The sequence below is a fragment of the Haplochromis burtoni genome, unplaced genomic scaffold, assembly GCF_018398535.1.
Source record: "Haplochromis burtoni strain Fernald_Lab_line unplaced genomic scaffold, NCSU_Asbu1 Contig_347, whole genome shotgun sequence".
NCBI classification, from domain to species: Eukaryota; Metazoa; Chordata; class Actinopteri; order Cichliformes; family Cichlidae; genus Haplochromis; species Haplochromis burtoni.
Genome location: NW_024582708.1, coordinates 444892 through 469240, shown reverse-complemented (window position 1 = coordinate 469240; position 24349 = coordinate 444892). Strand labels below are relative to the sequence as shown.

General features: G+C 37.6%; 1 protein-coding gene across 5 annotated transcripts in view; it reads right to left on the bottom strand.

Annotated features, from left to right (window-relative positions):
- chd6 (chromodomain helicase DNA binding protein 6) overlaps positions 1 to 10055 on the bottom strand; it is a 92878-nt gene extending 82823 nt beyond the window's left edge. For 2 of the 5 annotated variants that reach the window (XM_014340233.2, XM_005942767.3), the window contains exon 1: positions 8838 to 9020. The gene's annotated coding sequence lies outside the window, so the exon portion shown is untranslated. Of the gene's footprint in view, positions 1 to 8837; positions 9021 to 9283; positions 9641 to 9670 lie in introns of those variants that run through there. The other 3 variants (XM_014340234.2, XM_014340235.2, XM_042228755.1) reach the window with 3 other exon arrangements.
- Between the last annotated feature and the right edge of the window lie 14294 nt (positions 10056 to 24349).

Here is a 24349-nt window from a genome sequence, read left to right as displayed (position 1 = left end):
TCCCAAACGTGTGTGTGTGTGTGCTAGCTTGCACAAAGAGCGGAGCGCGCCTTAAAAATGGAACACAGCTCCTCCTCACTCCATCCCTGCTTCAGCTGTTCGACGCTTCCACGAGGGAACAAACAAAGCAGCGGACAATGGTGTCAGAGGGAGCCCTGTTTAGATTCATCTTTCTCGGTTAATTACTTATTCCCTCTAAATCTCAAACCCTGCTGCTGATGCTGATGACACAGTTTTCATCTTTCCTTGTGCCAAGTATCCAGCCTACCTAATCTGCTATAGTGTTGTGGCATTGACATGAGCCACACATCAGAGCGCACCATTGTGTGCTATATTTAAGGTCACAAGTGAATCCCGCCTACCTTCTCCACCCAGTGAACGACATGACCATACAGCCGCTCACTAACTTACAGCATTTTACACTGAAGACTTGAGTATTGTATTACAGGCATATAATCAATGTCTATTCCTCTATTTTTATTGGTTTTATTTATCCCTGTTTATACCCTGTGATGTGTACTCTGAAATTCCTGAATGATCTTTTTCTACATTGTCTTTTAATAAAAGTTTTCATATCAGCTCACATATGTCGACATAAAAACTGATGCTAGTTTAACAAACTTTTTTTTTTTTAAATCGTTAGGAGAAAAATCATAATATACTTGACAATCTAAATATATGCTCTTGTTAATCCAGTTATGATGAGACATAATGACCTAAATAAATCAAAATCCAACTTCCACTACCAATACATTGGAATTTCTCATATGGATGCTTTAACAGCTGAACAGATTTCACAAGGATTACCATCACCATAATTTTAATGCTACATCAAACTCTCATGTGAATGCATAGCTGCCTTCTCACCCAAATGCAAAATGCAAAGTGGGATAATCGAGAGAAGACAGTGTTGCATTTCCTCTGAGGTGCTGACTCACACTAACTGAGATGCATATCGTACAATCAGTTGATCAGTTTAAATCTAATTTCTTCTGTCTCCATCCACAGAAGTGATAAACTGAAACACTAGCACATAAACTGCCCCTTAAACAACAATAAATAAGCACACCAGGAGAAAGCTGAACATAATGAAGAAATTTAATTTATCCTGTCATTTCTTCATAACTATAATAACATAATATTTATAATCACAAGCTTTAAAACTCTTTAATAAGAGTTTAATAAGGAACATGTTATACACGTTACATGGACAGCTGATCAATTTTATGGTTGGTTTAATTTAAATGGTTCAACTGAGTAGTAAACCATCAATACAGGTTTACTGTAAACATCTCAGAGTGCAACAAAGATATCTGACGGCACCATATGCCTCAATGGTGTGGAACACTTCTTTAAGATTAGATACAACACACAGAACCATGTAATGTGTATTACAATCGAAAGGTTTTAAATTACTTGACATCCTTGCATTTTTACTTTTAGGTGCCAACATAGTACATGCAAATGATCAACCAAAGGTTCTTCTGAAAAGCTGATTTCCTCCAAAGATTAAGAGTCATTTTTTTCACTGATGCTTTCCTCTCTTACTAAATTCCATGGTAGACCTTGCACCCGAAATTCATATTACACATTAACATTTTTCATGTGGAAAAGTTACAAATAAACACTAAGTAATAACACACTAAAAGCCTTTTTGCATGGATTACTGGTATACGATTCCACCATAACAACAATGTGCAAAATGCAGAATGCAGCAAAACCACTGGGCAAAACAGTGGATCACAGATAACGCAGTCTGTAGAGTAACATGGACATAGGACTGCCAGCTGGGGAAAAAAAAGAGTTTCAAATGTCACAATAAAAGTTTCCAATGCCTTTGTTCCAGCACAACTGGATTACTTTCATCTGATCATCTTCAGCAAAGAAGTAAAAAGTTTACAAGTTGCTTGAAATTCAGCTGCACATTGTGAACTGTAGAAAAATAATGAAAACTATATGTGTGGCAGCCACGATGTTCCTGTCAAGAAAGAGGTCAGTGTATGTTTTGTTTTTTTGTTTGTTTTTTAAGTTTAATGACAAATGTGTTCATGACAATATCGCAAAATGTACTGTTTGAAAGATTATTTTCTCAGATTAAATAACTTTAATGGTGACTAAAGTTATTTTTAAGTATAGAGAATTGACAATGAATCTCCTAAACAGAGCATGTACATTAAAATACTCAATATTGGTTGCATTTTTGTTAAACCAGCATTTAAAAGTATATGTTTATTAAACAAGATCATTTATAGTAAGAGAGATTGTAGGTTTCACATGAATCTTGCATTGTATAAGGTTTACATATCCGGACATTAAGGTGACCTTCCAAATTTTCTTTCTATGAACTACAATTTCAGTTGTAAGGAAGAAGTTCTTTGTTACACTTGATGTTTAAGTACAAAAGTAATTACATTATATGTATATTTTAAAGCAAAAACAGTAGAAAGATGGACTTCGTTACTTTGACACCACCCATTTTGACTAAAGAAAACAATGAGCGATGAGCATTTTTACCATGTCCATGTCAGCGGTTTATAAAACTAGATGTGAGAAGACGGCGGCGCTTCCGAATGTCAAACCACTTGTCAATCACAAGTTTTTAGCCAATGAACATACCCCAGATAATCCTCCTTTCTGAAATACAGATTTATAATACTGGTGAACTTTTTAAAATTCAACAGGACCCAAAGTGAGCGACTGAGACCATGAACTTGCTCACAGTGTTCAGGACAGAAAGCCAATTTCCAATAGACCTCTATCAATGTTTTATCACAAGCTTCTAAATCGTTATGTGGAGAAACTTGATGAGGGAGGGACGAAGATGTTAACTTATACCTAGAGCTGGGCGATATAAGATTTTTTCATATCACGATGTTTTTTTTTTTCATTTCAGGCGATAACGATATATATCTCAATATAAGCCAAATAACTATATTTGTAAGATTTAAATGTGCCGTTGCTCACAAGTAAAATGTGAAATAATCAGCAGCTTGTTTTTATTTAAATATTTATTTCCCATAATAAGTTCAACAGGGTAGATGTACTAAAGAAACATGAGACTTTTTCAGATAAATAAAGGCAAATATTGCAAACTACACAAAAGGCAGCCGCTAAAGTGTTTAAGTTTCAAAATAGAACAAACGAAACAGACTAAATTGTCAATTCCACTTAGAAACAAAATATTAATTCTAAAAATAAATCTTAGTTTGTTTTACAGAAAAACAGACAAAACTGACTAACTTTTGTCAATATCAAATAAACTGAGAACTAAAAGGAAATTCTCAATCTCTCCTTGTTGTATAGCTTCGCTTTTCAAACAGTTTTAACAGTTACTTTAGTCTGACAAAAGCCGAATGACGAATTAGCGCTTCCAGTCAGAGACTGAGCATGCACCGGTTTATTGTATTTCCAGACTTGCTTTCGGCACATTTACAGTGCGCGCTACTCTTTTTGTCAGACTTGAAATAGCCGAAATACCTTCACACTACGGAACTTCTATGGCTCTTCCGTTCGACAATCTCTCCGGCATTGGAACCATCATCTGTTTTCTCTTCGGTAACCTTCAGTCACGCTCTCTTGATTTTTCTCTAGTCGGCACACTCATTTCCTCCGTTACCCGGGCGGCACGGCGGCTGGCTGCTTCCCAAAACAAATACACATGTGCGGCTTGGCACTTGTGCTGTACGTAACAAGTCACGTGACGTGACGCTGCAGCTGTGATTGGTTCGGCTCTGCACTACTTAATTTGGATTGGCTGTTCTTCCTGTTTTGTTTTTTTTTTAAAGAGGACAAGAGCGGTGAGGTCTATTGCAATAGTTTAATTTTTCTATCGAGAAAAAGTTATTTCGCAATACATTTCGTTATATCGCCCAGCTCTACTTATACCCCCGACTGAGTTTACTGATGTTGTGGAATAGGGCTGTTCGATATAATGATATATATCGGATGACGATATAAAAATATCTATTGTTTCATTTTATGCTATTGTTTGTTTCGTGGCGTCGCAAAATAAACTGTTCATGGCAATATTTTTTCATCGTTTTGATGGTCACTGTAGTGGCTATCTTAATTTCTTAAAAAGCAATTTCCATCTCTCATACGATCTATGGTTTAACAGCACACAGGATGAATACCCAAGGCCAGGGTTGGCATTAACGTAACTCTTCATACAAAGAAAGGGAAGAAAGTTGCTTTCTACAGCTGGAGTTTGACTAACATCGACAGACATCTATACAGTATGACGGAAGGGCATTTGAAATTGTATGTTTTTTTTTCCTTTATAAGTCAAACCACCTTTAAAAAATATTATAATTAGTTGTTTACTGTTCAGGCTGAGCTTGAACACAAAACCTCCTACCAAAATATAATTATTAAGAAACTGCATAAATTGTATTAAATTATATGTTAGACAAAGAGTTGTGTTGGTGAGATCAATATTAGTTCCAAGGTGGAGTTTGTGCCTAATGAAGTAACCAATGACTGTATCTGCACCAACTCTAAGTTTATTCCAGTACCAAAGCTCTTTATAATCACCATTTCACAGAACTTGATACTGTATAAATAAAAGTTAAACAGGTTAAAGAGTACTGTTTAAATAAATAAATGTGTACTTTTAAAATAAATGAATTTAAAGTTTAAATAAATATAAATAAAAACATAATACAATGATTTATAAATTATTTAAACCCAATATTTAATAGATAACAACACAAAGACATCATATCAAATGTTCTAAGAAGCATTTTTGAAAATGCATCCAAATTTGAGGTCAGCAACACTTCAGAAAAGTTAGAAGCGAATGTTTTTTTGCTACTGTGTTACATCACCTCTGTTAACCATATTCCCTTTGGAAAATGATATAGTTTTAAAAGTGAGTATTTCATTCTTGATTGATACAGGATTTCAGCAAATAAACAGTTTGTGCCTTCACTTTCATATTTTTCATTTCATAAAAATCTAACTGTTTTTATTGTGAGCCAGATCTGAGGAGCGTACTATGAAGCAAGATTAATGGATAGCAATAAAAAACTTAAAGTCTGAGTTTTGTGTGTCACAAAGGAGACTCTCGTTTAACTTTGCTATATCACCATGGTAAATTATGCTGAACAAATAACCGGCGCAGGTTATATCCAGAGTTTCGGTTTAATAATTGACTAGATGCACCACATTTTTACTGATTCTTTTATGTATAGCATGTTTTAAGTGCAATTCAGCTTGTTTGCAGGGCAAATACATTTTATATGTGGAAGTTCTTAAGCTGCATGTCTGTGAAGATTCTCAGTCATCCAGGTCATCGTAATCTGCGTAGTCTAAAGAAGTCCAGATGCTTTTCTTTCCAAGCTTTTTAAGCTGTAACTTACTAAAAAGCACAAAAAAGCCAAGCTGTAAAGTTAGAGCAGCTCAAACTGTTTATCATATTGTCATTTGGAATGTGCATGTATTTGGTAATATGGAAAATGTATACATATTTTTATATTTGATTCTAACCTGCTGCCAAGCCACTTTTATATTGCTAGAATTGGAGCTACAAAACAAAGACCTCACAGTAAGAATGCATATTGTATCAATAAAATTAATTTTACTTTAATCAGCTAATAGTCAGCATATTAATAATAATTATGAAACTTTAAATGAATCCCGTTTACAGTTTCAGATATCTAAAGTACAGCTTTTATGTTAGAAATAAACAAAGAGTGTACTGAATGTTATATTCCAAGGTTAATGATTTTCAGCAGCCCTAATGTAATTGTACTGTTAACGGTAACAGTTTCTATTGTTATGTTCACTGTGTTCTTTATCGTTAACAGATTTAGACTTTTTAGATTCACCATTTTATCATCATCAACTGATCACATCTGATTGGAGCAGGCGACACTCATAGGGATCATTTGTTTGCGGAAGAGCGTGAAATGCCCCTTTTTAATGTGAACATGCCGAGATCCTGAAGCAGAAAGCCTGGCTTAACAGAGAAGAGCAATAGTTTTTGTCAAGCCAGTTAATGCAAAAATGAAAAAAAAAAAAACAACAACATACACCTCTGGGCTGCTGACAGTCTGCTGTGGCACGCCTGTTTTGTTTTTTTTCTTCTTCCCCTTAACTACAGGTCCAGGCTAATGAAGGATTCCGTTTCCATGATTTCCAAAAAAGGATTAGCAATTTTAACTGGTTAGAGAGCAGGCCAGTTTCCACTTTACTTAAGTCCATCCCAACTGAACCCAAAGATGGTGACAGGGGTCCTGGATCTTGTGTATGTATACGTTTTCCTGCATGTTACAGTTGAAACTTGCATTTGTACATTGAGCAAAAATCCTGTGGTTCTCAGAGATGTTCCTAAGCACATGCACTAGTTTCCGTTTTTAATGCTGCGTTGCCCAAGGGCCAGTAGATCACAAGCATTCAATACTGGTTCTCTGTATTAGACCCTGTGTACAGAGATTTCTCAGAATTTTCTGATAATATGTAAAATAGGTTTGGGGGGGGGGGGGGGTGCATTTAAAAACAATCTATAGTTTTCCCTGTTCGAACATTTTATTAAGTGTCTTATTTGCATCAAATTTATTACAAATAAGAATTTACAGTTTCAGTATTTGATCATCTGCCTTTGGTTTATTTTCACACAAACACATATTAAATAATTTACAAATCATTGCAATCTCTCTTTTATTTACATGTTATAAAAACAAAAGTTTTAACTGATACCGTCACAGAGATATTATTTCAAGAAAATGTCAATTTCTGGAGCTTTATTTGGCAGGAAACCTCTTAGTCTTGTTACACTGAGCTATGTTTGTGTCATTTGTTAAACAGATTAAAAACAATATGTTGGAACGCAATACAATGTAAAATCACTACTAAACAGTTGATTTATAGTTGAACTGACACCACTCTGAATGTGAACAAAAAAAAATGAGCATTAAAATCTTCAGAATACAGAATGTGTGGCACAGTATTACATTAAACTGTGTAGGTGTGCCTAATAAAGTGGAGAGGGAATGGAAAGGTCACAGATTATCAGTACATATCTGGATTTATTATTAAATAATACAATGGTTCAGGTTTTTCTGATCACTGAAGTAGACGAACGCACTTTTATTTGGTTTAGATGGAGAAAAAGCTCTTGCAGAATATGTTCTAACACTGAGCATGCAGTTCTCTACAACAGGTGGCTCTTTTAGAGCTTTCCTTGTGAGAACTGTCTGCCTGTTACCTCAACTAACATTTTTTTAAGTTAATATTTTTTTTCTATGACAAAGCAATATCTGTTTAAAGACTGTCAATTTTTGGTCACAAATAAATAAATCTAAAAATAACCATTAGCAAGGTAATGGTGTGATCTAACAGGAAGGAAAGATGTTCAATACTACTATTCAACTTTCAGTTATTCTGACCTCGGTGCCAACTGATGTCAGCAGCTGTAAAAATTCCCATGGAGTCAACATCCGGCATCGGTATGAGAATAATAGCACAGAAGATTCTTAACTATTTATATAAATTTATGTAATTAAGTTGAGCTTTGTGTACTACAGTGTACACAAATGTACACTGCTTGAACTGTCAGCTGTCCCAACAACTGAGAAAAGGGGAAAAGAGAAAAGAAAAGTTTTTTTCATTCCCTCTGCTTTCTCAATGATGGAGTTAAAGAAACGCGGCAGTTCTGCAAGTCAAAATTAAAAAGCCTGTCTACTTGTCCAGGATAGGTGTACAAGTAGGCAGACAGGCGCATTCAGACCACAGTTTTCAAATAGCCTACATGTCTTTTTCCTCCCACAGTCAAAAGACATGCATCCTTTATCTTTTGGCTGTAGCACACCAAAACAAGGCCAACATGCAAATACTGGGTCACCATGCCTCCTGGTGACCAAAGTGAGTCATACTGCAAACCACCAAAGAAAATCCTGAGAATTGACAATGCAACTTTTCAGCTCTCACAAACTGACTGAATTAAACTAAATGCATTCCTAGCAACAGATAGGAGCAGTTATTTATGTCAAATACAAAGGACTACTTCCAGCCTTACACCATACCAACTGGTAAGGGAAAACATCCTGTACATATGCTGGACTTGCATTTATAGAAGTCTTTTCTAGTCTTACTGACCACTCAAAGCACTCTACACCACAAGCCACATTCACAACCTTAGTCTTCCAGACTGGACAGTAGAGTCAGAACAGATTGGGTAAAAACAATTTAAGAGTTTCCACTTATCCTACACATAAACATTCTTTGCAACACTATTAATCTCCAAGTCATTGTAATAGGGATTATCGTTTAGTACCCTTTGTCTGTGCACCTGGCCAGGTGAAAATGTAGGGATTTAGGGACAACACTTTCACTTAATGACTCAGTGTGTTTGCATGACTCATTATGTCCCCGAATACACACCTGGCTGTTATAGCTACAAATGTTTCATAAGGGGCTATGAGGCTAACAAACTAGCTTTTATCAAAGCTCTTTGAGGTTTTGGCTATAATGAATGCTAGCAGACGCATAGGCTAGCGCACAGCTAGCATGAATGTTGCAAGGCACTGGATTGCCACAAGTTGGGAGGGCTAGCTAGGAGGAAAAAAAATAAGTTCCCGGCGAGTAAAAAGCCGACTTGGGGCGAAAAGCACAAAACACACACCGGACACACCGACAGAGAAAAGGATACACTGTGTCCCATTTCATGTTAGCCCCCGTAGCTACCGCGCTAGCTTTCTCCGCTAGCTCTGTAATGTCACTGCATCGCTGTTGTAAATACATTATAACAGCCCTCTCCTTACACGTGTGGAGAGCCTCTAAAACTCCTTCTCGGGGACATCTCTCCACCGAAAAAACCTCCCCAGCGGGCTGCTCACCTGCTCCGGACACCGGACACACGCTCTCACCGGCGAGACATCCCCCCGGTTAGCCCGAAAAACACTGGCGCTTTTTATTTCCAAGGACACAAAATCGCCATGACAGTTTAGAAAAATGCATAAAAAATTAGCAGGCAGAGGAGGGAGGGGAGAGAGAGAGAGGGAGAGAGATGAGGAGGGGAGGGGAGGGGAGGGGAGGGGAGAGGAGAGGAGGGTAAGGGAAGAGAGGAGGAGAGGAGGGAGGAGAGAAGGGAAGAGGGAGGAGGAGGGAGGGAGGGAGAATAGAGGAACTCCACGCAATATCTATTTAATCCACATAAAGCTACCAGCTCCACGGAGTTCATTCAGTCTGGATGCTGGAGTTCTGCACTGCCAGTCTAGACACAGCCACGCGCACGCACGTTCACAAAGACAAGCCGCATCCTAAGTCAAAGGGCGCTTCTTACCTAAAATGGCCACTGCAGCAGCCAAAACACAAACAGCATTTTATTTGGTGGAAGTTTAGCAGCAGCGGCGGCGGTGTGGCTGCTGCAGCCAGCCTAACCTTACCACTTTGATCCAGTAGCAGCTCAGCGTTTCACATTTTTCCATTGGCTGCAGCCTAGCGCAGCTGGCTCCATGCATATTTCCATTGGCCCCGCAGCTGTCAAGCAAGCAAAAACGAGCCACTCTCTCCCGGGTTTGTCTGAGAGCTATCGCGGCAGCCCCAGGCAACACCATTGTGTATTGTGTGTATTTTCCACCCTTCCTGCTGATTCGCATAGATGTCAGCCTCATGCCCACTGCCTCTTGCTTTTTTTTAGGTGGTGGTGGTGTTGTGTTGTTGTCCTTACCGCAGATTTGCCGGGAAATCCTTCTCGTACCGGGAGAAGCTTCCCACCGCACCGACCGGCTGCCTCCTGCTGCTGTCATTGAAGGAATGAAAAAAACAAGAGGGGAGCGTTCAGTTTTCAACCCCCCCGATGCAACAAAACGAAGGGGTTTACATTTCTCCTCTGCTGGCTGCATCCACCAATCATGTCGCTTTTTACTCCTCCATCATTACCGGGTTTCAAGGGCGGAAGAAAAGAAATAAGACATTCCACGTCTTTTGCAGATCGGGTTGCGTTTCCCGGATGTTGAGCTTCGTTGCTGGACTTAAATTGCTGTTTGTGAGATGCAGGATGTATCAGATGTTAACTTTTGCCTTTTTAGGGATCTGTTTCGCTAGAAGGCTGATCCGAGTGTGTCTTCTGAGAAGACTTGGAACCTCTCTTTGTTTCCAGCTTCACCTGGAGTGCGCTGACTTTTAGCATCACCAGCCCGTTACCTTCTTCCATTATTCTCCAGCTAAACACGCTTTTTATGATACACAATAAACTTTTATTCAGAGCCTATTCAATCCCTTGTAGCTGTGTGTGTCAGGAACTTCTGACTTCAAAGAGACACATCACAAATTTATAGTCACATGTTGACATTTGGGACTTAAAGTTTGACTTTGTTCAAAAGACTATGACCCCATCTTAAACTCTTTTTTTCTTTAACTTTCAACCATACTACGCAATCTTCATTATTGATTATCACTGACCCTTTACTTACTCATCCTAGGTGGCTTAAAAGCTAAAAAAAAAAAAAAAAAGATTCCCTGTGCTGATTCTGTTATAGTTATAGTTACTGTGTGTAAATATGTTTGAGTCCATTATTGTTACAGGTGCACTATAGCATCTACATTTTCATTAGTATTTCAAGCAGAGGTGTTGGGGAATAAACTATTTGTACGTATTAGCAGTTTACCTCAAACACATTTTTAAACTTACTTTTAAACAAACAATAAAACAATTATCTAGACAAATGTGTTTATGTTTTTTCCTTCCTTTTAATAATGAAACCGTATGTATCAAACCTAATTTTGAACATTTAAAATCCCATATTGTATCAAAGTTACATTTACAAATATCAACATATTTCTTGACAAATTACTGCCATCTATAGTTGTGCTATAATCCTGAACTTTCCTCTGAACTCTGTTGTTCAAACTTGACTTATTAAGATGAATTAAAAAATAAATTGCTTTACCATTTATTTTTAGTTGCACACATAATTGATTAATAGTTTATATTCAAGAGCACTCGTTATTTTATCTTTTCTTTTTATCTTTTTTTGATGAAATGGAGCTGGAGATGGGTGGGGTGGATGGTGGGTGTATAAAGTACACACATTCACAGTTGGGCAATAGAAGATTTGAGTATTGGTTAAATGCAAGTGCATAAATTCTGCGTTGAAACACTGGATTTTTCCTTCATTATACCACACCACTGTGTCTCCATGTCTATATATGACAAAACAATGGTTCAGTAATGCTGTAATCATACACTGAATACTTTGCAGTGCAGTCAGACATTCTGTAAGACCGTCCTTTGAATGATAATTTATAGAAATGTGCTTTTTAAAACTTCACACTTAATGTTAGTCCAGGTTGCTATGAATGAACATGCAGATGTATTGAGTTCAAAACCTTTAACTTCACTGACAAGATCTTAACATTGCGTGTGAGGAGACAAGTCTAAAAACTTGAATTTTACGATGAGGACATGGGTGACAGCTTCTGAAATACCCTGAGCTGGACCCTACTTTGTTAAGTTAAAAATAGTTTAGTTAAAAAGTCAAATATTCTTACTTTTATTAACAAACACTAATTCACCATTGTTCTCGATGATATTTTCAGTGAGAAACCAGACCTGTGTTATTCTGCCTTTGCGAGACAAATATGCTTGAGTTGAAATTACAAGTTCTTGAATGCAATTAATGTTTGTTTTTTTTAATTAAAATGTAGCAGCAAGCCTATAATGATAATGATAGTGCTTCATGAGCATCACAGAATTTCTGAGTGCTGAGATTTAAAAATTTCAAATGCTTTTTTCTTCTTTAAATGTGAAGGTGCTGAGATGCAAAATCATCTTGTCTGCAGCACCTTTGACACGCCAAAAACAAAGTGCTGTTTTGTCTGAGTTAAATGCCTGATGTTACTGAGATAACAGCTTAAAGTATTTTCTCTGTTATATACTTTACAACCTCTGTACAGTAAGTGAGGTTAACACTGTTGCAGGTACACTCCTTGGAGACCCTCCTGGAAGAAAAATCTCACAGTGGTGAGCAGTGTTGACATCATTAAAATGAATGGAGACGTTTTTCTGCATCACTGGTATCTGCTACTAAATTAGACATCATCACATCATCCACAAAGCAGCTTTTAATATAATTTCGCCTCATAAAATGAATTGTTTGCTACAGCCAAGCAAGCTCACATGTACTGTCTGTTGCATTGGAAGAACAGAGATAAATAGTAGAGGAAACAGTTGAAATGTTATTGAAATACACCCCTCTGAGGGATTTTACATCACAACACAGCCTGACTCAACTTTTTCCCCCCCTTTCATCTCTGGCACATTTTCAGTTTGTTGCAGTTTTTTTAAATACTTATTTTTTTTCTTATCACACTAAAAAGACCAACTATAACAGAAACTGTTTATTTAAAGCAAAACAAACAAGCAAAATAACAGTCTCAGTTGTGGAAATAATAATGTTTTGTAGCATTTTGTTTGTTGTTGATAATCCTTTTCTTTATGGTACATGTGATGATAATCCCAGCATACAAATCTAAGCATTACCTTAACCTTAACATTACATTCATACTTTAAATGTATATTTAAGATTCAAGCAAACTTTATGTGTAGGAAAATGTAATAAAGAGCTTGACAAGAAATAGGCAACATAATTAAAATTTGTTGTAAGAAATGTAGACTTTTAATATAGAAAGCTCAGTGGAAGAGCCCAGTGTCACACCATCATGAAAAAAATAACTGGTGCAACACAAGGATTAACTTGTTTTTCACTTTTAGAAAGTTGCTCATTCTGTTTCAGATGTCAGATGACTAATATCACTTTTCCATGCATGCCTACATGGCTCTGCTCCATTTCACTAGTTTTTTAAGGTTCTCTATTATGTGATAGTACCTGGTACCAGATACTTGTTTAGTACCTACTCAGCCGGAGTTCCAAGCGATCTGAATTTATCCTAAAATGCGACGTCCAAAAACTGCATGGCGAGTCAGTGGCGTCACTCGATGATGAGTCGTAGGAGTCAATGCCCAATCAACAGAAGGAATGGCAGATATTTAATAGTCAAACACGACAATGTGAAAAAGGTCATGTTTTACGAGGCATGTATATATCATGCTAATATTTACGTGCACAGTAAAGCTTCACATAACATTTGTCTTTGCTGTACCTTATATTTTACCTCCATATATACAGATGGTGTGTATGTGTGTGAGTCATACTTGGTGCTTTAAGTTGATTATTGGGTAAATCCTGAAAAAGACCCCAAAAAACAAGTATATTGTAGCCCAGCAAAAATTTGATTTTAATTAAGTCATGGATTTAAAATTTTCATGTTAGTCTTTAAATTCAAGGTTTTGGTACTTTTTGCCTGCAGACAAATGTATCTATTTTTCCTTTGTCCTCTGTAGTATTATCTGCTGTCTCTTGAATATAATGGAATTAAATTGCACTTGTCCTGTGGTGCCACAAGTAGAAACAATACAACACTCGCAATGTCTTGTTCAAATATTTATGACCTGTTTTACTGAAAAACATATAGATTCTAAACACATAATCCTTTCACACAACACGAAGCAGTTCATTAACTCACTTTACCTAAGGTTGTTAGGTTCTAAAATATCATAGGTTAGTGTACTTTTTTACATGTATTAAAACAGCTGATATTCAAGGTGAGGCAAGTTGGAGCTTGGTGCACTATTAGCAGAATTGTTTACATGACAAACTGCAGGGACAGGAAACAAACATGTGACCTTTTAAAGCTTGAGGCTGTCTTCAATACACAGCATTAAAAACGTCTTGTGTATTTTATCCTCGTGCTTAACCTCAGGTGCACAGCTGGTGTTCTTTGAGGTTGATTACACTAAAGATTGTAGCTTGTGTTATGCTGAAGAAGCTGACAAATAATAAGCAGCACTGAGTAAAGAGAAAACCACCGAAAAGGGAAGAAAATGTACAAGAAGTGAGAAAAACGATTTAGTTTTACTATTTCTAGGTCCTTATCTAGAAGCAGTAAAAAATCCAACACAAAGGGTGTCAAAGGGAAATGCTTTGTCATTACCTAAAATCAATATGGTTTCTCATGTAAACAGAGTGTAAACAGAAGTCTAAACTCATCAGCCACATCAGATAGACACATGCACGTTTTGTGTAGGCTGCGGTTCAGGTCTGAGCAAAATATTTTCTAAATAGGGAGAACTCCTACTCTCACAGCTTCCTCTTTCATAGCGGGCACTTACAAGTGCAAAACTACTGGGGCCCTATGGAGGAGTAGTCCAAAGATGTAATGCTCACTGACAAAAAGGTATACAATTGCCACTGTATTTTTGATGGAAGAGATCAGAAGAATCGGCAGCTGATTTTATTTTACTAATTTTCTTGACAGGTGTAGAGTTACTGTGGAATATCTTAATAAGTAGGCTAGTATGTGTGGCATCACATACCAAAGACACTTTATGGCATGCATGATTTTAAATATCTAACAACAGCAGCAGCCTGGCAACAGTTGAACTACCACATTATGGTTGGTCTTGGAAGGGTTTTCTTTACATCTATCATAATTATGACATACTACACTGCTAAAAAAATACTAAAATCTGGAAATGGTTGCCACTGATATATATTATCCTGGTTTTCACTGTTGTAGTTCTGAGATGGGTTAAACAGGGAAAGGGACTGGGTGAACCTACATATTAAACCTACAGGACCCTCTCGACTGTGGATCCCCATGTCATGAAGCTCCCAGCACACAGTTTTAGTGCTGGTGTTAATAGCAGAGCAGACTGCTTGGCTTGGTCCTTGATTTTGGGACAAAAATACTTCAATTCACAGATTCAGAGGTGTGTGATCCAATACCTTTGTCATCATAGCGTATGTTTAACTAATCATGTCTCAGAACTACAAACGTATACTATTCAATAAATGTCCTAGCACTATATTTACTGTAGTACCGGTATTGAAATAAAAGTACGGCTTTTTGATTCGAAGCAGAAGTAAACATTTATTTGAGTGATTTAGCTCCATTATCTCCACTTCATTAAGAATTTTGGTGTAAACAGGCTTTCCATAGATGAGGTTGTTCGAGTTGTATCAGTCAAATTTTAATTAAGCTACACAAAATTAGATTTTGACATGAACATTTTAAACAGTTAATATTTAGACTTTAAATTAAAGCATAGATAACATGTCAGTATTTAGGATGTTAGTAATATAATAAGGTTATTCTAACGACCTCATTCTTACAAAAGCAGACATGCTGGCCTGTTTTGTGTTGCACCAGGCACTCAGCAAACACTAGATTTATGGCGCACATTAAGGCATTACAACCTATGCAATATAACCTATATTTGAAGCCTTGGGTGTAAGAAGGATAACACACAGACTAGGTTTAAAAAAGCCACAGTAATAGATTTATTTTTTCAGTAATACAGTAAAGAAGTCCACATTGCCAGCTTTCATTGCAGCCCCCTCACAGTGAATGACTATGCTACATATAAAAACAGTAAGTAAGAAGAACCTACATCCAGTAAGTGTTGTATTGGTACAATCAATAGGTGAAATCATACCCTGAGCTATTAGTCTGAAACTGTGCACAGTACACAGATCTACAGGACTGTTAGGAGTGGCAATAAATCGACCCAAATGCTTTTTGATATGTCTTCTGGGAGCCATGACTGTCTTCATAAAAAATTTAATGCAGTAGTTGTCTTTGATGCTACATATATTTAAGACTATGTGGTCCCTATGTGTGATGGTACATCTAACGTCTGATTAATACTATCAGCATGATGAGCACTGCCAAACTGTATTTTTGCTACACAGAAATAAAGTTCTGACTTTCAAAGTCTGTTCTTTCACACACAGACTGCCTGCACTAAAATATGTGTTTATAAAAAGCCTCATCAGGAAAGTGTTTTGCTGGATTTCATTATATGGTCATTTCAAGCAATAACATAATCAGACAGTTAAGTGTTCCCTGGGCAACAACAAAAGTTTTGCTTTCTGGTGAAAACAAGAAAAAAATATATACATCACTAATTCTAACACAAAAAAATAACAAAGACAAAGCACCCATATTTGTTGATTGACAGGCAGAGTCTGTCTCTGAAATATGAATTAAAAATAACTGAGAGAGCTGCTTCTTTGTCATTATAATAAAGGAAATCAAATTATGTATCTATGCTGTGATAGTCACCTTTGAACCAAAGTGACTGAATTTATGATTTTGTATTAATCAGTGCTTGTTGATTAATCAATGATCACTGAAATTCTTCGTGCCGCTGCGTATTGATAAGCACTTCATCGACCAAACATGGATATCACAACAAGTGTTTTCATTCATGAAACAGGATGTCATTCGAGGAAGGAAGGCCACTGAGTGATCTCCTATAAATTTCCATTTGTGATATTTAATTCTTATTTATCCATATTATTATTTGGCTCATTTAATCTTCTCTTTGATTTATTAGGACAAACGTTAAAGAGTGCCATCTGATAGGCTAATTTGCTTTGCATGGTTAACTTGACTGTTTCGTTCAATAATTCAGTCATTTAGTTTCTTATCTTTGCATGTTTTCTGGTTAGTCTCAGTGAGAATTAAAGTCTAGCCTACATGAATGCATGGCCTTATCTTGTTCAACCCACAGTAATTAAGTAGTTTAACTCACAGTCTTATCGGTGTAATTCAGCTCTTCCTCTGTCTCTGTACTGCATCTTGAAGGAATCAGTAGGAACTGTGCTTCTCTATTTTTGCCTTGTTTGGACTCAGGTGGAAAAAGCTGGAGCACTCTTATAAACTAAAGTCAAGCATGTAATCACTCATATCATCAGAACTGTGTCGTTTTTGTGCAATAAAAGTGTCACTGTTGTTGTTTTTCATATTTTTCTCTACCACTGTTTGACATTTGTAAGCAAACAAAGAATAGATCTGCAAACACTTAGTAATACGACGACAAGTGACTCAAATTTGAGTCACTGGTACAATAAATCTTACATGTTGCCTATGTCGCCATAACATGAATAAGTTATACCACAGCAAAAATTAGCATCACAGCTCTGACAGCATGATGCAACAAAGAGATCAAGCGGGAACAGTTAGTCCAAGCCTAAAAATAAAACCTCTAGCATGTTGGGGGAAAAGAATCCTCTGTAAGATGATGGACAACTGCTGTCAACAATGTTTTCTTACACAGATAAACAGAAAACACACAACAAAAGGACACGACTGAACTCCAACCCATACATAGAGAAGATCTGATTATTTCCATTTGTGAAATCATTTTGTTGACTGAGTCAATGAAAGCTGGAAAATCTGAGTCACTTTATTGTGTGCATCCTGTAGAAACACTTCTGGATTAAGGAAAATGACTGTTTAATGAAAGTAGGCCGTAAAGGCTTCTAACCACAGCTGATCATGCATCCTACTCTGACATGCCAAGGTTAAATGCGCAGTAGCTGTACTGTATACTCCATGGCGCAGTCACAGTGCAGCAAATGATTCTGGCAGACAAGCATCCATGCATACATAATTAGCGTGCCTGCCATTGTAGATATTTACCTGGCTGTCTATCCAGCATTTTCGAAACGATGTCTCTCCTGGGGGTGGAGGGATGAGCGCACCGGTTGTATCATGCATGTAAAAACTGACATTTCTGGTATGGTTAAATGTAGGTATAAATGATAATCACTGCATTTCTTCATGTTCTAGATGGTAGCAAGAGAGGGCAACAGAAAATCTCCTCCTGCACCTAACCTGCACTCCTACTGAAACAGCCACTGCAGTCTATCATTTATTAAAGGATTTAGAGATGAAAAGGCATAATGAAATTCAAAACTCAGATATGTATTAATCCACTACTTGGACTGGAGATAAGGCAGTTCATGTGATTTTTATATTGGCAGTTTGGTATTCAATGGCAGGCATGCAGAAATCTGTCCATGGCATGTTAGAAAGAAAGCATGAAATTGGTTTGACTATGATTTGATTATGATTTGGCCTGTCATTGGCTATTGGATTTCCTTGACAGGCTGGAATGGACTCACAAGGTAAATAAAACTTTTCAGCCAAACAGGTGTTTAGTGACAAAGCTGTACACCCACAAGGAGTGATCGTCTTCTTTTGGCTGAAGTTAGACTACGACAGCCTCACTTAATCAGAGCTTGGGAGTGCCATCTTCAAAATCCATCTCCCAGCCAGTATCTTACCTCTGCACATTCCCAAACTAGTTCAGTCGTACCTCTTTCTCTTGGTCTTTGAATTGTCCAGCCCTTACCTGCTGTACATGCATGCCACTCCTAGATTTCAGCATTTTTTCCTCAGTTTCACCTCTTCATAGCTGGTCTCACTGCTATCATGCATCAAGTAGAAAAATGCAAAGCTTACAGAAAAAAGGTGGAGAAAAGAGCCCTTTCTTTTGGGTTTCTCAGTGGCCTAAGTCTGCCTGTTTACCTAATGTATCACATGTTCTTTTAGAATTACTTTTTACATGTATTTCTTTAACCAACCTACTAGCATTGTGAAGAATAAGTATGTAAGTAAGTGCATTTCTCTGTTTGGAATAAAGCTTAAACTCTTTTTAATCCAGAGAGTTGAATGCAGAGTCCACTGAGTTGGACAATGTTTGGCCAAGGAAGAGTTAAAATATTCGGCATCTGTTCCACGCACCCCTGCAATCCCCATAGATCCTGTCTGCTTTCTCCTGCTTTTCCTGCCTCCCTCTGCTCTTCATCCCTCCTCTTCTCCTCTTCACCCTCCTTCCTTCCTCCAGTCACTTGGCCCTGAGCCCAGAGAGAACTGGAAGAAGGAACAGACTTTTTGCTTCCCCCTCTGCTCCCACCTCCCCCAACCCCACTCCCCGCCCTCCAAACAAAAATAATGTTCAGATCCTGTGCGTTTTTGTTACCCAAATGTGTTGGTTTCCTTCTGAATAGCCTTCTTCTCATGGAGCTAACTTGTGATAACTCAAACTAAACACCAAAGGAAACAAGCTACAACACACTCCAGCTGCTGCATCTTTGTATGTGGTGTCACAGGCTTGTGAACTCTCTCGCTTCCCTTCCCACGGAGCCACTGAGTATGCCACATGCATGGTACAATACACACATTTCCCAATAATCCATCTCTTAGCAGTAAACCTATAGTATGCCTTCTCTACGTGTCACGTTTCCCATCACATCACATCATCCTTATCTGGTATTTGTCAGTTCTGCTCTGCTGCAAATACACATAGGTGTACACATATGTATTTAAATCAATAACAAATCAAATGATTCACAAAAAGAAAAGTCAACTGGAGACTAAAAAGAAGAGGTGAGAGATTGTCAAATAAATCAGTGAAATGTAACCAATCAACAAGTTCAGTGAAGGTGCACTTGAAAAATTAAAACACCCATATATTTGCTTATTTCCAACAAAGTAACTGCAGACCCAGTATGTGCAACACAGTTCAATAGGCCACAAACCAAATCCTCTAAAGAGACATAAAACTTCACTTGCAGCAAAATGCAACTCTATTATAGAATAGAATAGAATAGAATAGAATAGAATAGAATAGAATAGAATAGCCCTTTATTGTCAATGTAGATGCACAGCGAAATTATGGGTGCTCCATACCAATTGTGCAAAAGTAAAACGATATATATGAACTCTAAAGACAACAGGAATAAATATCATACACAAGAGATATATAGAGTCTAGAGGAATATATACAAAGAAAGAGAAAGGCACACAATGGAGAGCATAGTGCTTGGAAGCAGTGCAAAGGATTTGTTCTGAGTATGTGAGTCCATATGTGAGTGGCCTGAGTGATGAGGGTTACTCAGACCATGAGTCAGATTGGGGAGATGGGTGGGCAGGGGTTGGGTGTGGAGGGTGGGATAGCGTTTGTTATCAACAGTTAGTACAGTCTGCATTCATTTTAGCTGTAAAATAAGTCAACAATTAAACTGAACAAATTGGCAGTTTATGTTTAAAATCAAAATAAAACGACATAAATACAGTCAAAGGAAAAACCTCAGCAACATATTAGCTTGACGTTTGTGCTTCTCACCATTCTTTCTGGTTTGACCCCACCCATATACTTACATATGCTGATGCGATCTCATTGATAGTGACTATGTCATCTACCATGAATTTACCACGTGGAATTTTCCGCTCACTTTCCAGTTTTAATCAGTGCATTGCATCAGTACAGTACAGTGAACTATAGCTGGCAGAACCAGAGCAGCTACAGTTACTGTTGCAGGAGCCTTGATTTTGATTGTCTCTGCACAATTCAGTAAATGAATATTACACACATGCAGACCAGGTGTTTGCATATGTTTGTTTTAATCAGAAGAATAGATGCAAAAATCACTTTGACTGTGATGATATCATTATAATTTGTGTTTGATTGAAGTTTTATTGAGTTACCAGCTCATGTATTGTTTGGTGTTAAATGATACTGCCATACTGCTTTATTATTTGTCATTTTGTCTGTATTTGTTTTTTCTATTCTGTCTGCATAATAATGACTAAGAGCCGCAAATATATCTATTTTGTGATATCGGTCATAGTTAAAGGAAACAAACAAGAGAAGTTTTCCTGTATAAAACACAATCATTTGGTCATTTCAGTCCCATTATATCACCATTTCCCTCATTTGCTTCATGTCCCTGTGAGACTTGAAGATGTTTCTATTGATGTACATGCACCATCATACCTGTCTAATCTCCGTAAACCTTATAGTCCATCCCTTACTCTCCGTGCTATGTCTCCCTGTTGAGATCCTGACCTTGCTGAATCCTTTTGGCACATTTATTCTTATTTTCACTTAAGTTTATTCTCTTTGTTTTTATAACTGTTACCATCCTGGTGGGGCGACTTTGGTCTTGTTGAATCTATGGCGTCAGTTTGTGGTAAAGTCCATGTCTGTGCTGCCAGCGAGATTGCTGTAAACTTGAAAACAACAGCATCTTTGTAACCTGTGTTCTCTCTCCCTCCCCTCTTTTTTCTCTCAAGTTTCTTGCTGCTCGACCACGAGCCATCCTGATACCTTTTTCTCTCTCTTGTCTGTTCATGCACAACCCACAACCTCACCTCTTTGCTTCTCTCTCCCACTGGATTAACAGTTTTCTTTTCTGTTTGTTGTTGATGACAGGAAATTGTTTAATGTCTCCCTAAATCCATTTTTTCATATATATTTATGGTTAATTTAATTTTTCTTTGAGTTCTGTAGGTGAAGCAGTGATTGTGACTAAGGCTAAAGGTCTTATCTTCTTCAGCTACGTGGACTCCAAAACTAGACCATTGGATGCCGTGGAAAAACAAGCCGTTCCTTTCGAAAGTGTAAGCTGATTAAGTCATGTTTTGACTTCAAGTGTCACAACAGATTAGTGATATTTCAAGAGAGCGATGGGGGAGTTGCATCCCAGCAGGCTTTTGTAGACAATTGTTCCTCAACGTCAATGTCAATTAACATAAATGATTATAAAGAATTTTCCTTTCTCAAAGCTAAGGAGTCATTCAATAGATATTTTGTGCTTCGTTTGAGGGAGTACGACAGAGAATTAAGAAATAATTGAGCGCTTTGAGGATTCGGCTTTATTCTCTGAAATGTATTTAGGTTCCATGTAAAAACGTGTGAAGGTAAAGCAAAACACAGAGCCTGCAAGATTTAAGGTCTTGGTCTTCCTGTCAGTTCTTGTCCTGTTATGTAGAGCATGGAGCTAACATGCTAGCACTGCAATGATGAGCTCTCACATTCACATGCTAAAATTGTAAGCACCCAAGGTACACAGCATGTATTTTTAGATAGCTGCTTGAGCTCCAAGCATCACTCGCATGTCCTACTTTATTTGTAGTTACAACTCAGATTTAAATATGGGGGCTCGCACTTACATTTGCTTCAGCTTGATTTAGAACATGAACTACTTTTATAAAATTTTTCTACTGAGAAAGTTTAATCTAAGATCTGTTTGATGTTCTCAAGCACGTTGAAGATGCCCATTGCAATAAGGTATGGAATTTTGTGATTTTTTTTTTTAAATTCAGAAGTCAGAAAATGTGAACTCTGTTTGGTAGATTATTAGTGCAAATGTAGAAATACTTATTTTCAGTGCAAGCCATGTTCTTTGATTGATCTAACCAACAAGATCCTCTGACACTGAGGATTTTGCACTTCACAGTTGTTTTTTCTGGGGAAGCCATTGCATGCTTTGTGTGAGGTAGGTGTGTAAATTAATGTAAACAAGAAGACCAATAACCCTCATAGATTCTTCAGAAGCAGAAAATAAACAGTCTGCATGTAGATGACACAAATGTGTTCCTTGAAAACAGGGTTTCCCCAAAGACAGGAGGATTATAAGCGACTGCCAAGATGTTGTGGTTGCCGCTCATGTGTGAAGCCACACACACAGACGCAGCTTGGCTGCTGCAGTTCCCCTTTGGCAGCCATGTTGACTCCACGGTCTGGTCCATGGCTGTTGCTATAGTAACTGATGCTGATCTGCTGAGTATTGGGCATCTCGCCCTGGCACTTCTGCGAAGGACGTTGCAACATATTTGCAACAAGAGCAGCAAAATGATCAGGCAACGACTGCTTTCTCACGGTAATAGTGAACTCTGACCCGCAGACAGCTGAGATCATTTTTAAAAAACGAATTTCACACGAACCAATGCGTGATGAAGCCATGTGAAAAGTTTCTAAGGTTTGGCTCTAGTTTAATGGAGCTGGGAATTTAGTTTGAGCTTCTCTAAACACACTGCCAGGCAATTTGTGATTCAGTTCAGAATAGGTTTAGACACTGAATAAGTTCATCTTCTGTGTTTTTGTATTTCACTCTTCAAAAGGTTGGACATGAAAAATGTGGTGACAAAAGTTCAGAAGGTTATGCAGTGCACCAGATGTTTAAACTACGCTTCCTGTACATGTAAAACTTGGGGTGTAAAAGGAGTCAATGTTTTTCACTTAGTAGCATCGTATTAACAGCAGAGGGCATCATGCTACAATGCTAAAGGACATCTCTGATAACTTCAGTTAAAGTTCAAGAGTGCACACAGAATATGAACTGGGCAAAAACCATTTACATAGTTTTACTTTTATGATTGGCGCTTCAGAGTCAAAATACTTTAGCACAGTTTGTGCTTCGATAATTGAGGTGATTTACCCGGTGATTCAGTTATCAGTGTTCTGCATGTGCTTATTCTAGACAAACCTCTGGATCATTTTTCATGTCCTTAAAAAATCAGTGCACTAAATGACCATGTTTTTTTTTCACTTAAACATCTGTTCTAAAAATTAACACAACAAATTCAGACAAAGTCAACTGCAACTCTACAATAAATATGAAAATGCAATAATGTATTTTTAGGTTGTACAGATGGACGATGTAGGATTTTACCTTTCTGTTCCCATCACAGTGTGGTTCACAGACAATTATAGCTTTTAAACCATCTTACTCTTGTGTTGCAATGTTTGACTCATCAGGATGGAAGGTTTGGAAGTCAGTCACATGATCAGATGTCTCTCTTGCTCACAAGCGACATGTCTGGACATCAAAGATGGGTTACAGACTGTACATAAAAGATGGGTGTTGCTTTTATGAATGTCTTGACTGAAGGATGGATCAGATTTACAATGAGAGGACACAATGCACATCAATAAATCACATAGTAGGGTAGGGTGATTTTCTTATCAGACGTCGTCAAAAGTTGCCCTCTGCTGGCTAACAGAAAGAATTCAAGTTTAAGATGCTGAAACTTTCAGAGCTGTAGACAAAGCTCATGTTTTATAACCCATCTAAGTAATGGATCAAATTTAACTTGTTATAGATCTTTTTTCAAATCTAAAAGTATTTTATGTTAAACAGAAGAGAGTTTAAGACATTTAGCAAGAACTTTATCCCAAACATAGAAAGGACTGTCAACCACACACACACACACACACACACACACACACACACACACACACACACACACACACACACACACACACACAATGCCATTGACAAATGTTATTATTATTTAATTTCATTTGTTTTCATGGTATTCGTCCTACTAACCTTAATGTACTGTTATCTTAGTTTCACATTAAAACAGCACACTAATTAAATGATGGTCCAACATTCTATACTATCCAAAACTGTCCTTGAATAAACTGCAGTTGGTCCTAACAAAGATGAAAGTAGCAGCATGCAGACACACACACACACACACACACACACACACACACACAGACACACACAAATGCACAGTCAGCTGTTACAGAGAGTGTGTGATGAGGGAGTGGAGAAGCCGAGGCCTCCAGATACTCAGGATGGCAGCTCTCCTCCCTTATCTCTGCCTACCATGCGGTAGTGTGTGTGTGTGTGTGTCTGTGTGTGTGTATGTGTGTATGTGTATGAGCCAGCTGAAGTAAATATCAGACTATATTTCTGAG